Here is a 14,274-nt window from a genome sequence, read left to right as displayed (position 1 = left end):
AATAGTACATTGCAGTTCAAGATTAATTCTTTTTTAACCATTTTTATTAAGTTTAGAGTCAGTCATTTGAGGCATGCAGAAGATTTTGGCGTAATTCACAGGCAGAAACATGTCAAAGGCTCCATCAAAAAAGCATCTAATGAATGAAATTATTAATTATCAAAGTTCATTTGCTCGTTAATTTGAAATTATTCAAGAAAGTTGACTGTTTTGTACAAACAACCTCTATAATCAACAATCAATCAATGTTATTAGTAACGTCTAATCAAAACAGACAACTAAGGTTAAGAGTTCAACTGTTCATTTATCCAAAGAAAATTGATGTTAAAAAATATTCGGAAGTAAAAACTGTGCTAAAGTTTACAAAAACTATGAACAAACAATTCGCATAAAGTTTCGTTAATGTAGTACCAAAATTCAAGAGGAAATGCAACGTAGAGGACTAAAACGGTGACGAATAAGTTATATTGCAGGCGTTTTCGTTCAATGTGTTTGGGATTTTGATACTGTCATTTGCTAAGGCAATTTCCGTTTCTGTATTTTTGTTATTTTACTTTTTAAAACAACAAAATGAAACATCTAAAACAGGAAGGCTCCAAACAGAAAAAAAATATTATCTTCCCAATAACTATGTGGTTCACTATTATTGTTATACTTTTTTTTTTATAGATGACTGAAAATAATAATCCTCAACTATCTTAATATTAACTGCAAGAAAACAAAGTCAATTAATTTTTCAGTTTCATAAAATGAAGCAGCACCTGATGTAGCGTTGCGTTTCATTGAAGTTCATTGTATTAAACTGAAAACCATGCTACCAGTCTGATAAGCAAACTGATTTATGATTTTAAAAAGACAATCCGGAAGAAACACATTAAATAGCACATACAGGTAGATAAGTGTTGTTGATGCTAATAGTAGCCGCAAACGGACCATCTTTGTTTATTTTTGCAATAAAAGCATGGTAAACTGTTCCGATTGAAATAGTTTCACATTTGAATCTACAGTCCTTTTCATTAAAAAAAAAAAAGAGGACTTTTGTAATTGGCAACTGAAACAAATCTTTATTAACAGGAGAATATACCAACAAGCAATACGTAAAACTAAAACTTAAAGACAATGCAAACTGATCGATGTTTGGTGATCCGAAACGATAAATATACAGTTTTTAGATTGCAATGCACGTCTCTTTGTATTTGATTGTTATTGTTTGTATATTGCTCTCCAGAGTTCGGCATTAGCTAGGTTTATCCTACATCAACTATAACTCATAATTAATTCAGTTTTAAATTCATAATCGAATATGTTACCCTTCTTGCATATCAATTATTAATCCTATGAACTGTGATAAATCTAGGCAATTGAAAGAAATAGAGGCCACCATACATAATCGCCGTCGATGATCAAACCTGTTCAGACAAGAATGACACTATGAATAATTAATAGGGTGCATTAGAACCTAAGTCACCATAAACGTTTTTTACGATCAATGTGCTGCATTAGCTCTCCCCAATCATTATAATGTAGGCATATTTTTAATAGGGGTTAATGCACAGTTAGTAATGATGTGTGGTAGATTGCACATTAATTGAAATTTTTGACATTTTTATGGCAGCAGAAAGATTTCAGGCGTTAGTCGCATTAACAACACATTAAAAAGCGTCAGCTATTTTTCGACATAGCTCGCCTACCGGCCTGCACAGATTTACTCAAGTCATTAGGACAATATTTTAGAGTAATTTCAAAAAAAATTAAAAATAACAGTTGTCATATTATACATTTCTTGAAAGACGATTATGAATATGAAATGAAAATTAATATGGATATTAAAAATCAGCTCGTACATTTTGATTAAGCGAACCTTCGTGGATTATATGTGTCATAGATGACCACGGATATGTAACACTTGTCGTCTAGCGGCAATACCGTATTCTCATCCTTATTTGTAATATCACCAACAGTGACGCTGTATGAACAACACGACACTAAAAACTGACACTACTAAAGCAGGAAATACATAACCTGCTGGAACACATGAATTAATCCCGTTTGGATTTGTTTAGGGTTAATTTTTGGGAGGGTCGTGTTTTTCAATCATTGGATTTTGAGAGGTTCGTACTTTTAGATCATTGCCTTTCTGTTTAGCATTCAATGAACTTTTTATATTTATTGTTTTGTCGTTTTTCAACTTGTTTGATTATGGAGATTATTTTTAACGATCCCTCCTTTGTATATTCCCCTCCTTTGAAAATAATAATAACAGTCGGCTCCAAATCGAATTTACTAAAATCTTGCACATTACCAATTTTAAGTACGTTATCGGTAAAGATCGATTATTCTAATGCAATTTGTATGTAACAATTCTTTTCATTGGCTAAAAGTTGCCGTCAAATCCACAGTTGACCAGGCGTAACTAAGGAGGGACAACCATTTTGAAATGATTGAATCAACAAATGTTCGATTACTGCTATATAATCGCTTTTTGATTTGACGGTCGCAAATCTCCGTTTTACTGTCTCCGCTCCGCGTCGCCAGTAAAACTGCATTTGCGACCGTCAAATCTACAATTGACGGTGGCAACTCTTCAACTACAGTACTGTTATTCCTTAAATATCGAGGATTTGTAGCGATTATCGCCCAATATCATGGACTTATATATGTTATAGGTAACTATAAATGCATTTTAGCGTTGGTCTGTGAATATAAATGATGTTTAAAAGTCGTCTTCGATAAACATCAAGGATTTATATAGGCTATCAGCTTATCTTTGAATATTGAAGAAACTGTTTATGATTGCATAGAATTATTCTGAAAAGCAGGACAAACTAGATATCATTGAGATGGGAGCCATCTCTGTGGGCCCCGCTGTGAATAATGTGCATTAAAAAATTGTATCTTTACCATAGGACATGGGTTTGTCAACTGAAATCAAAGTTTTTGACCTTGACCTTTGACCTATGAAGTTATAAATAAATTATGACACACCCTTTGGTGTTGGTTTATAAACATGTCAAGTATAAACTTTGAAATGATAAAGGTTCTCAAGATATAGAGCGGACACGATCTTTACCATAGGACATGGGTTTGTCAACTGAAACCAAAGTTTTTGACCTTGACCTTTGACCTAGGAAGTTGCACATAAATTATGACTCACCCTTTGGTGTTGGTTTATATACATGTAAAGTATAAACTTTGAAATGATAACGGTTCTCAAGATATAGAGCGGACACAATCTTTACCATAGGACATGGGGTTGTCAACTGAAACCAAAGTTTTTGACCTTGAACTTTGCCCTAGGCAGTCGTTCATAAATTATGACACACCCTCTGGTGTTGGTTCATATACATGTCAAGTATAAACTTTGAAATCATAACGGTTCTCAAGATAGAGAGCGGACACGATCTTCACCACAGGACACAGGGTTGTCAACTGAAACCAAAGTTTTTTTACCTTGACCTTTGACCTAGGAAGTTGTACATACATCATGACACGCCCTCTGGTGGTGGTTAATAAACATGTAAAGTATAAAATATGAAATCATAATGGTTCTCTAGATATGGAGCGGACACAAAGTGTTACGGACGGACGGATGGACGGACGGACGGACAGACTGATCACTATAGGGGACCGCCTTTGGCGGGACCCTAATAATCCGATACAAACCAAAGCATATTTTTTTCTCTCGGAAGGACGAGCTTCAAGATTATAGCAAAAATAATTCATTTTCAATGGAGAGGGGAAGTCCTATTTCCTTTCACAATGATATTTATGTTACGTCACACGGCGTGTTCAATGGCTTTGAGCGGAGACTATTTAGTGTCTACATAAGATAGTGTTAAAGTATGAAATCTCAAATTAAAAAAAATATGCATATGTTTTTTTAAACAAATGGATAGTTTTCATTATACAACTTATGTACATATACTTTTTTCTGAGGAAAATTCTTTACTTTGTCCACATTTAGAAGAAGTTTACTTATTTTTAATTGCTTGATGCCAGGAAGCAATTCGCCGACATATTTTCCGTATGCATAGTGACCTAAGCGTGACCCTCCTCGTAAAAATCCGGTGATAGCAATACGCATGAATCTGTCATTAAAATAAACAACTACCTGATTGTATATGTTAAACACGTGCTAAATGCCCATGCTTTTTGTTGATTATTTACTATAAGGTGACAATCGGTAAACTTCGGCTTCAAAACACGGCATTTAATGAGTAGCCATATTTGTTAAATCATAACAGACAGATATAAAAAAAATTGACGATTATACGATATATCTGCGTAAAAAATGATAAAATCGAGCACAAAGGACTAAGTTTATGATATATACATGCATTGGTTCAAGAATTGGATGAACATTATTTTTCACCAGTCACTCGTTTCTTATGACTTTAATGAGTCTATCAGTTATCAAACATTCAATGAACTATCTTTTATAGCAATTATTATGGTTTAGGGATGAGGTTGCTATCGTTAAAATGATGAGGTTTTATATCATAAATAAATGATGAGGTTTTATATCATAAATAAAGGCAACAATATAGGACGAGCATAAACATCACGACTGCTTCGTTATTTATGACTGAAGAAGTAGAGTCTGTCAGTCCAAGGACAAACCAAGACTAAACAAAAACTTAAAAGAAAACATAACAGTCGATTGAAAAAAAAAACAACAGACTGGATCTTTTTTAAAAGTTTATTTATAAAAACATTAGTTTAATTATATTAAAACTATATAGTTTGAAAATATAAAAAATACTACTAGATATATTTCTCAGTCTTTTTAACCATTTTGTTATTTCCACAAAACCATTTTATTGAGTGCAATACTAATTTGAACATAGTTTTTGATAAATTTTGCAACGAAAATAATTTGAAACCAAACTTGTTTAACGCAACCAGAAAGGCGAACTGCGACCCTTCACAAAACAATAATTAATGTCATCAAAAAGCCTTTTCAAAGATAGTATTATTAAAATAAGAAGATGCCTTTTTATGTATATGCAAAACGAGTACCATGCCCAGGCAATGTCAGTTTCTTTTTAATTTATTAGTTTGAATATCCCTTTGGTATCATCCACAAATTATATTGAAAAAGAAATGCTGGAGCAACTTCACAACCCCAAACGAAAGACATATGCATTAAAGAAAAACTTCGAAAAACAAATAATAATTCAGTACAAACTCCTGTTAAAACCAAGTAAGGTGTTCCGAAAAGGAGGGCAATTCTGTGTCATTAAATGAAAACATAACAACAATATGTCCAAAGGTATGCTCCACTAGCATTGTCACATTTCCACGTTCAGTGTGTCTGAACAGTGAAATCTAAGCCAGACCGTTAATGCTATACAAATCAAAGACTTTTTTTTTCAAAATAAACATTTGTACTATAATTCAACAAGAAATTACTTCAATGTAATATAATTTTAACCAATCTTATACCAGAACCTTTCCCTGGATGGGACCTGGTATGGGATGAGACGGACACAAAGACCGACAAACATAATGCCCTTCCTCTATCGTAGGTGGGATCTGAAAATCCTATTCCATGACTGTTAAGGTGAAGATTCGGGCAAGTTAATTAATGATGCTTCATATTAAACAGTTCAACATATTATCGAGAAAAAATTACACTAAGTCTTAACAATAGATCATATGTAACGTTCAATTTCCATTATTTTTTTATTATTATTTTATCTCAACTTTAACGAACTCTTTGACATATTATATTATCTTCTATAAACTTTTTTACTTTTAAAAAGATATCTACCAGACAAAAAACCATCCCTCGGATTATATTTAATATAATAATGTTCTAAAATCTTCTTTGCAACCACAGTTCTTCTTAAGTCGGTCTGCGAGTATAAATCTATCATCAATAAAGAAACAAAAATCGGTAAGCAATCGCCATAAGATACGATGTATTATAAGAAGACATTTACAACTTAATAATTCAATTGTTCGTGGTGTATCTAATAATTTTATGGATGAAACCATTTATATATAATCAAACTTTCTATCCTATATGGTTATCTTATCAATTATTCAGCTTCAGTACAATACTAAAACTAGGTATAGGTCGCCATAAATCATCACATCAGATGGTAAAATCTGTTCAGCCAAGGAGGAAAATTATGAATAATTTAGAAGAAACAATGGACACATAGACACCATAAACATTTAATCTGATAAATGCAATGCCGAAAATTAGTATAATGGCCTTCTTTGTCCGTGAAGGATTCGCGCGGCTCGTTCAAAGAGAAAATAGCACTTATATTGAAATTCAATGTTTGTTCATAGAATTTTAGTAATTCTAGTTAATTTCTTATTAATGACACAAAGAATGAATCATTTATAATTCAAACATAGTGTAAGATACTTGAATATGGAATAAAAAACAAAAAAAGGCTTTCTAAGTCATTGAGGAAATTGATTTAGATGTTTCATCAAAACCTGAGAGACAGTTCAATAAAGTATCGTTCTTTGGTGACCATTATGGTTACCCAAGACAAGGTGTAACACCACTAATTCGAACCCGGCCAGAAAGCACAGAAAGTAGCACATATCTAACACAAAATAGTTCCTACGCATGAGTGTAACTTTCAAAATATGTAGAATATTTAGGTATATTTGGTAGCAAATGAAAGCTGAAGGACTGGTTAGCATTGCAGAACACTTTTTGACCTATAACTTTAAATATTAAAAATACTGCATCAAGTTTTAAAAAGAGGGTACATTTTGTCTGTTTGTCAGATCTGAAGTACCTGTTTTGGGACATCCGAAGTTCCGGGAACTTGTTCTTTCTAATATGCCATTAAAGGTATGTTAATTTTTTCAGTAGAAGACACCATAAAGTGTTGCTATGACATGCAATGATTGTCACTTTATTTGAACTTTAAACAAAAGAGGTGTGCCAGCTTGAAATGGAGGAATTTAACGTAGAAACCAATGGGACCATGAATTAGTGGTGTACTTTCATGACAGAACAAATCAGAAACATTCATGCTATTGATAGCGATAGGCATATGGTCACAAAGCATTGGTATAAATTACTTATCATAAATCTGTCGTTTTTTAATTCTAAATCTAGATCGTATACATATACTTTAACTTCTCGTTTACGTGTTCTTCATCAAATAATTATTCGTCCTAACCATGCATGAAAAATCCTGCTGAAATTGTTTGCACCTGTCCTTAGTCAGGAATCTGATGTTCAGTGGTTGTCGTCTGTTTATGTGGTTCATAAGTGTTTGCCGTTTTTATATATATTAGACCGTTGGTTTTCCCATTTATATGGTTGTAAACACTTGTTATATTTTAGGTCCTTTGTAGCTTGCTGTTCTGTGTGAGCATTGGCTCCGTGTTGAAGGCTGTACCTTAACCTATAATGGTTTACTTTTATAAATTGTTACTTGGATGAAGAGTTGTCTCATTGGCACACAAACCACATCTCCCTATATCTATGAAATATTTGCTACCGGGCGTTAAGCAAACAACAATCAATCTGAATGATCAAGTTATAATAAATAAGCTATTTTATTGAAAGTTTTTGCGATGCCATGATGAATTAGTTTACAGTTAGGGAATATCAAGGTCACAGACGCTACTGATATATCTAGTTTCTTGAAGCCACATAAACATTCTTATTTCCGTATTTGGGACTCATTATTGAATGACGCTTTCATTTTTTGTCTATGTAATGTCAGCAAATCAAACATATACTGTGAACCAACTTGTTTTCGTGGATACTTTATTTCGCGTTCACTCCTTACTAACACTTTTCGCAGCGATTTAATTTCGCGTTTTTCAAATTTGCTTGATCATGTTGATGTAGTTAAATAGGTAAAGATCCAAATTGTACATATTCGCGACTATTTATATTCGCGATATTTTTGTACTCGCGAATGTCGCGAAAATAAATCGCTCCCGAAAATTAGTTGGTTTACAGTAATCAGATTTATACTTGATAAGAGCAACAGAACAAGGAACACTCCGGATGCAGAATTTTCTCGCTGCTCTGAAGACAAATTGTTTGCTTTGATCTGTTTCTGGTCTTCGGTCGGGTTGTTGTCTCTCTGACAAATTCCCTGTTTCAATTCTTTTTTCTTCTTTTGCATACCTGATTTTAATCTAGATTTTGAGAGGTTCGGGTAGCTCCATTCTTAAAATTCTTTATAAAGCGCTTTTGGGGCGTTTATTTACTTTTATTGCGTGGTAAACATGATACTAGAACATGAAATATACTAAAATACATTGAACCTACGTTCGATCAAGGAATTTTAATCAAGTAATACAACTGTTTTGAATTACCTGAAAGATGAGGAGTTTACTCGACAAGCTATGTCATAGATGTTGATGTTTTTAAATCAAGGCGTAAGTGAACAAGACTTAGGTCTTTTCAACAGAATATCAAATTACCGATATTTTTAATTCTCTATAGGTTTATACACTATTAACGCTAAAGAGGGTAGTTAGTTTTGATGAGTTGAAAGACAAGTGCTCAATATATTTTCAGTCATCATCCTACGGATAAAATAAAATCCACAAGTAAAAGGTATGTTTAATTTTCAAATTCCCACTTGATTATTTTCTAATCTTCGATTATTTCCCCCCGAAGGATTGTAGGTTCGAAATCGTCATCGGTCTGCCACTTTCATACATTTTTTATATTATTTAATTTTATATTTTAGATATATATACTTTTAACAAAATTTCATACATATTTACCCTTTTTTTCATTTTTCCTCGCATTCCATTCAAAACATATATAAAAATTTCCCGCCATTTCCATTCGGATCACTCCAGTGAGCATTTTCCATTGTATAAGTAGAAAAACCATTCTTGTACTTTATCTTGTTGAATACAATATTTGAACACAAAATTAAATGAACATTGATTTACTATCTTACGGTTCAAGACACAACATTTCAAAGGTAATTCAAATTTCCAGACAATGCTAACTCTTCCAAAGGACCTGAGTTCATCGTTGTATACTCTCTAATCTTTGGTTTTCTGTGTAGTGTTGTGTAGACTTTTGTTTTTATTCTGAATTTTGGCATTTAAACCACGTGAGTAACTTTTCTATTTTTTTTTTTTTTTTATGTTCTTCTTCTGGACCCGTAATATTCAGAGAAAAATATATAACTTTTTTTTTTTTTTAAATAATACACAATTGTAATACCACCAGGCAAAAGCAATTACAAAGTTGTATTACATTAGCTTAAAATAAATATCAGACAAAATGGTTATGTCTATTAATATAAAATATCATTTTCCCAATAGATAAAATAAAAATTTAACTGATTTATTGGTTCGCGTAATAGTTTTACACATATTAGCAGGAAATCAGCTGAAATGAGAATGGGAAAGGATCTAGACAGAAAATGAATCGAATTCAATTAAATTTGTTGTCTTTCCTTGTGAAACCACTAACAATAAAACATAAAATATGAGATCATACGGTGGCTATAAGACATTTATATGTCTTAAAATGTCAAGTTCTAATAAATATCGATACAAGGAATTTAAATGGCTTTCATTCTAATTTCACTTGATACTCTGACCGAGTTTCAAAAAAATGACTAAGTTTAAACATGATCCTTACGAACTTTTTACACGAAACGAATTTTATCATGAAATCAATTACTCTCATTATATGATATAATTCAGTAAACAGTAGCTAATTCTTCTATGTAAAGGTCTTTTGACATGGCATGCAGTCAACCTGGTGTTTTTTAAAACAAAAAGTAAAAATCTTTGCGTATTAGCTGAAAATATCTTCTAATCAAACAAATGTTGTTATCGTATAATTTCGAAGGTAGAGTTTTCAGCCGTTCCAGATAAACGCTCATGCATAGTGATACAAGATAATATGCAAACACTATATAGATCAATCGAACCACAGAGAATTCAAATACATCTGTTATATCACTTTATCATGTCTATTAACCAAGAAATATAAATAATGAACATCGACAGGTACGTTTTGTTTATATTTTTCATTAATATAGAATAAGACGATGTTGCAAATGAAACAGCTATTCAACAGGGTCATGATGACGTGGGTTAAAGCAATCATAGATCACCGTGCGGCCTTCAACAAGAAGCCAAACCTATACTGTAGAGTCGTTTATAAAAGGTCCTACAGCGAATAAAAAAATCGCTATATTCCTTTAACATGAACAAAAGGAATTGTGGGTCAATGACACAGAAACGCAGAAACAGAAAAAGACAAAACAGCAACACACATAGGCAAATCTATATTGACCAAGAATACAAAAGGTTTATATATATATATCCAGGCCTAAATTACACCGAGCCATTTAAGTTGTTAAATTTAACAGCCATATAAGTTATGTTTAATTTTAACAGAGACTATTCAAAACTTGCAACTTTAGCCAACTTCCAGAGGAAGAAAAAAAGACTCAATACATTAAAACGCTGAGGCAAATAAAAGCTAATATAAAAAAGAAGATGTGGTATGATTGCCAATGAGACAACTATCCACAAAAGACCAAAATGACACATACATTAACAACTATAGGTCACCATACGGCCAATCGTACGTCGGTCCTTCCTTTCCTTGTTAATTCATTCATTCATTCATTAGGGAAAGTATGATAAACGACAGTCGATTGACATTTGTCTAACATGTTTCAGCCCAATTGGAATAATGGTTGGTGTGGGTTGAAATTGAGGACTGTCAAGCAAAACTATTAATGATGATAGGTCACTAAATAGGGCAAGTGTAATGTAAGAATTCGAAGCCTATAAAGTGGTTATCTAAAATCTTAATGTAAAAATGTTGTTCATAAGAAATCAGACAAAGCGTTCTGTACATTTTAATGTTACTTAAATAGTTTACGCGTCTTAAAGTATAAAAACACTTCAAGAAAGCCAATTTCTTACTTAGTAACTATTGTACGTTGAATGATATGATCTATCATTCTTGGGAAATATAACTGTATATATATTCCATTAGCAAATTTCCTGAATTATGAAATATCTTCAATAATAAAAACTTTAAAAAAAAATAAAAGTAGCTGTACAGTTATATTTTCATATACATCGCAGGTTCGTGTATACGTGGTTTAGGTTTTAAAGGCAGCTAATAAGACAAAATGACACGACAAATGATTGTAGATATATTTAAAAACGTCCAGGGGCAAATATCACATGCATATTCATAAAAAGAGCATGCTTATTTGATATAAACGTTGAGCCTTTTTTGCACTATATCGATAATCTAAGTCATTATTTTTATTTTGCTAATCGCTTCTTGTCTTACCCGGGATGGAATCCGAGCCAATCAGTATTAATTTTATTTTAACCGCTTAAATGCTGCGTACTTTTATAATTAAACAAGGCGTTGGCAAAAATGATCAGCCATAATATATATATAATCGTTATCTTTGAGGCATGACCAACAACAATAAACACATGTCTAAATGCATATGTCAAGTATCGAACAGTTGTGTGATTCAAATTTGACAGACAACAAAAAAAAATATCGTTATATTTGACAATTGCTTATACGTTGTGTACAACCAAGACTTATATATAAAATTCTGAATTTAAATTCCAATATTTTGTCATTGAAGGCTGTATGGTTGCTTATAATTGCTAACACCATTTCATTTGAACATTGGTGAATACGTGTCTCCTTGATTTTATCATATCATATCTCCTTGTTTTACAAAAAACAGAACTGAATTTACAGTTTTGAAAAGGATCCAACACTAGGGAGATCAATAAAGGATAGATTTGCAACATGATCGAAGACATAAAAATTACCTCACAATTCGTTAGAAATGAATAAGTATCGTTTTTACGGTAAAAACGTAACATGCAATATCACGCACACGATTTTAACAAGATGTCTATTTTCGCAAATAAAAAACAACATAAAACACCGTGCAAACAAATCCCTATTGAACAGCAATAAGAAAATATCAGAATTTGTAAGAAATGAATACGTACCATTTCCACAGAGGGGAAATACAATTTTGCAAAAACACACAAGATAAAAACAACATGTTCTTTATTGCAAAAATTAACCCATAATTAATGTCCTTAAAAATATCATTATTGAATAACAAAAAGAAAGCTAATTTGATGTGTTGTGTCCCGGTTTTACCGGAGTTATCTGTTAATTTGATGTGTTGTGTCCCGGTTTTACCGGAGTTATCTGTTAATTTGATGTGTTGTGTCCTGGTTTTACCGGAGTTATCTGTTAATTTGATGTGTGATGTCCCGGTTTTACCGGAGTTATCTGTATGAGAGAGGCGAAAGATACTGAAGAGACAATCCGGCAAACTCCTAAGTCGAAAATAAACTGACAACGCTATGGCTAAAAAAGAAAAAAGATTTTTTGTTTATTGCACTTTTCAATAATGACGTGTATGGTGAGTAAGGAAACATGACTCCTTTTCTTTTACCTCTGTTTATTCAGTACAGTCAAAGAAACAATTTCAGCGAGAACAGTGATAGGCAACATCAAAATTGACAATGTATTAATTAATCTCTAAAGTTTCAGATTTCTTTTGAATAGATTATACTGAAATGATTAGTAGACTAGTTGAAATAAGAAGTCATGGGATCGTGCAGTTTTACACGAACCTTGTTAATTACATTTCCAACTCATCAATTATGTATGTTTAAGGAAACCAGGTATCATTGTTAGAAAACGTCATGAACATGATTAATGTGTGAAATTTTGTCCACTGATGTAACTTAAAGCCTCGTTTTGACTTTAATTGAAGGACATCACACGTGTACTTTGTTCCCTTTTTTCGACTTTTTTTTATAGTGCACTAGGTTATGAGTCACCTTACTTTATTTTTTTAACTAGATGTTCAGATCTCTTCATACCAATATGTATTTTTGCAATCGTGGCTGTTTTTAGAAGTTTGAAATTTCTGTCTTTACTATGTTCCATATTTATTTTTTTTAAATCCCACGTCACATACAAAATTGATATACGACACTCATCATACATAACAAAAATCTCAAAGAGGGATTGTGCATCAAATTCGTTTTTTTTGACTCCTGTTTTTATTGATAACAATTTGTTCTACTTTATCCTTGAACGTTGAGACGATCATAATAACTTGATGCCAAGATCAATTAACTTCTGTAAGCCTAATTTCGTCTCCAATTTTACATGATTGGAAAACTAGTTTTTATTTTCGCGTCTTTTTGAGCATTTAATTAATATCAAGGATTAACACATGCTAAATTAATTTCAGGATTTATGACTTATTGAAGACTCCCAGTTTATTTAGTACAGTGATTACTTCAGTTAATAGATACAACTAATCGATCCGGTAAATCCTTATACGGTAAGAAAAACATAATAAAATATCATTCCAAGCAGTTGAATCTGCCTCTTTTTAAACTAATAGAGGTCATCCGAATTATTGGTTTTACATCACATGACAGAACAAACAAAATTGAAATCCTAACAATATAAAAATGATAAAGAAAACAAGTGCTTTCTTGGATAATGTGTAACTGTAGCGAGAACCAAGAATTATTAATAAGCGTGAACTGAATGAAAACAGTAGATTTATAGAAACTTCTTTTTACTTTGATTTATGAAAGACTTTATATCAAATCGTAACCTGCGACTGGCTCAATAGTTCACTACTCATTTTATTTTCATTTATTTTCTGGGTTGAATCATTTCTGTCTCGTGAATCCGGCATTCTAAGAACACGGACGAACTGTCCTTTTTCTTGCCTATTTGATACAATCCGTCCAGGTTTTTTTTCTTCTTTTTGTTTTGTCTGTACTTTGAGGTTTCCCTCGAGGTTTAGTTCATAAGTAATTGCGCGAAGAAGGATCATGGCTTAGGTTTACATGATCCATTATATGTAAAACATATTAGCTTAAATAAACTACCATCAAAGTGATGTAGATACACTTGTGGTTCTTCAAAAATGGTGTGGCTAACCAGTAGATGCTTTTAAAGTGGCATATCATTGCAATAAAATGTACTGTGTTACAATTCTTAGTACCATAGCACGGAACACAAGCCATGACAAGTGTAACACTACTGAATGCTATTTTTTTACATTCCCTAAACTTAATAAGATGGATTACACAATAACTTTGTATTTTGAATTTGCTCAATTCTATTTCATCGAATAAGAAGCTTCTTCTGTTACATGTTAGCTGTGGAAAACAATGTTTACATAACTTTACTGAACGTATAGTTGCATAAGCTGCGCTTAGTCATTTAGATTGCAGCAGCCAATTCAATATGTTGAA

The 14,274-nt window shown here is 32.2% G+C and overlaps 2 protein-coding genes across 3 annotated transcripts in view; one reads left to right on the top strand and one right to left on the bottom strand.

Moving 5' to 3' along the window:
• LOC143072160 (focadhesin-like) overlaps nucleotides 1–14,274 on the bottom strand; it is a 292,655-nt gene that overhangs the window by 200,885 nt on the left and 77,496 nt on the right. The window lies entirely within an intron of this gene.
• The window catches only part of LOC143072161 (FMRFamide receptor-like), a 52,478-nt gene that overhangs the window by 3,501 nt on the left and 34,703 nt on the right, over nucleotides 1–14,274 (top strand). Inside the window, exon 2 of one of the 2 annotated variants that reach the window (XM_076246978.1) lies at nucleotides 13,251–13,343. The exons of the other annotated variant lie outside the window; for it this stretch is intronic. The gene's annotated coding sequence lies outside the window, so the exon portion shown is untranslated. The remainder of the gene's footprint in view (nucleotides 1–13,250; nucleotides 13,344–14,274) is intronic. 2 annotated transcript variants of the gene reach the window in all.

This window comes from Mytilus galloprovincialis, chromosome 4 (assembly GCF_965363235.1).
Source record: "Mytilus galloprovincialis chromosome 4, xbMytGall1.hap1.1, whole genome shotgun sequence".
NCBI classification, from domain to species: domain Eukaryota; kingdom Metazoa; phylum Mollusca; class Bivalvia; order Mytilida; family Mytilidae; genus Mytilus; species Mytilus galloprovincialis.
Note: the sequence above shows the minus strand (reverse complement) of the source record. Positions and strands in the feature narration are given on the sequence as shown.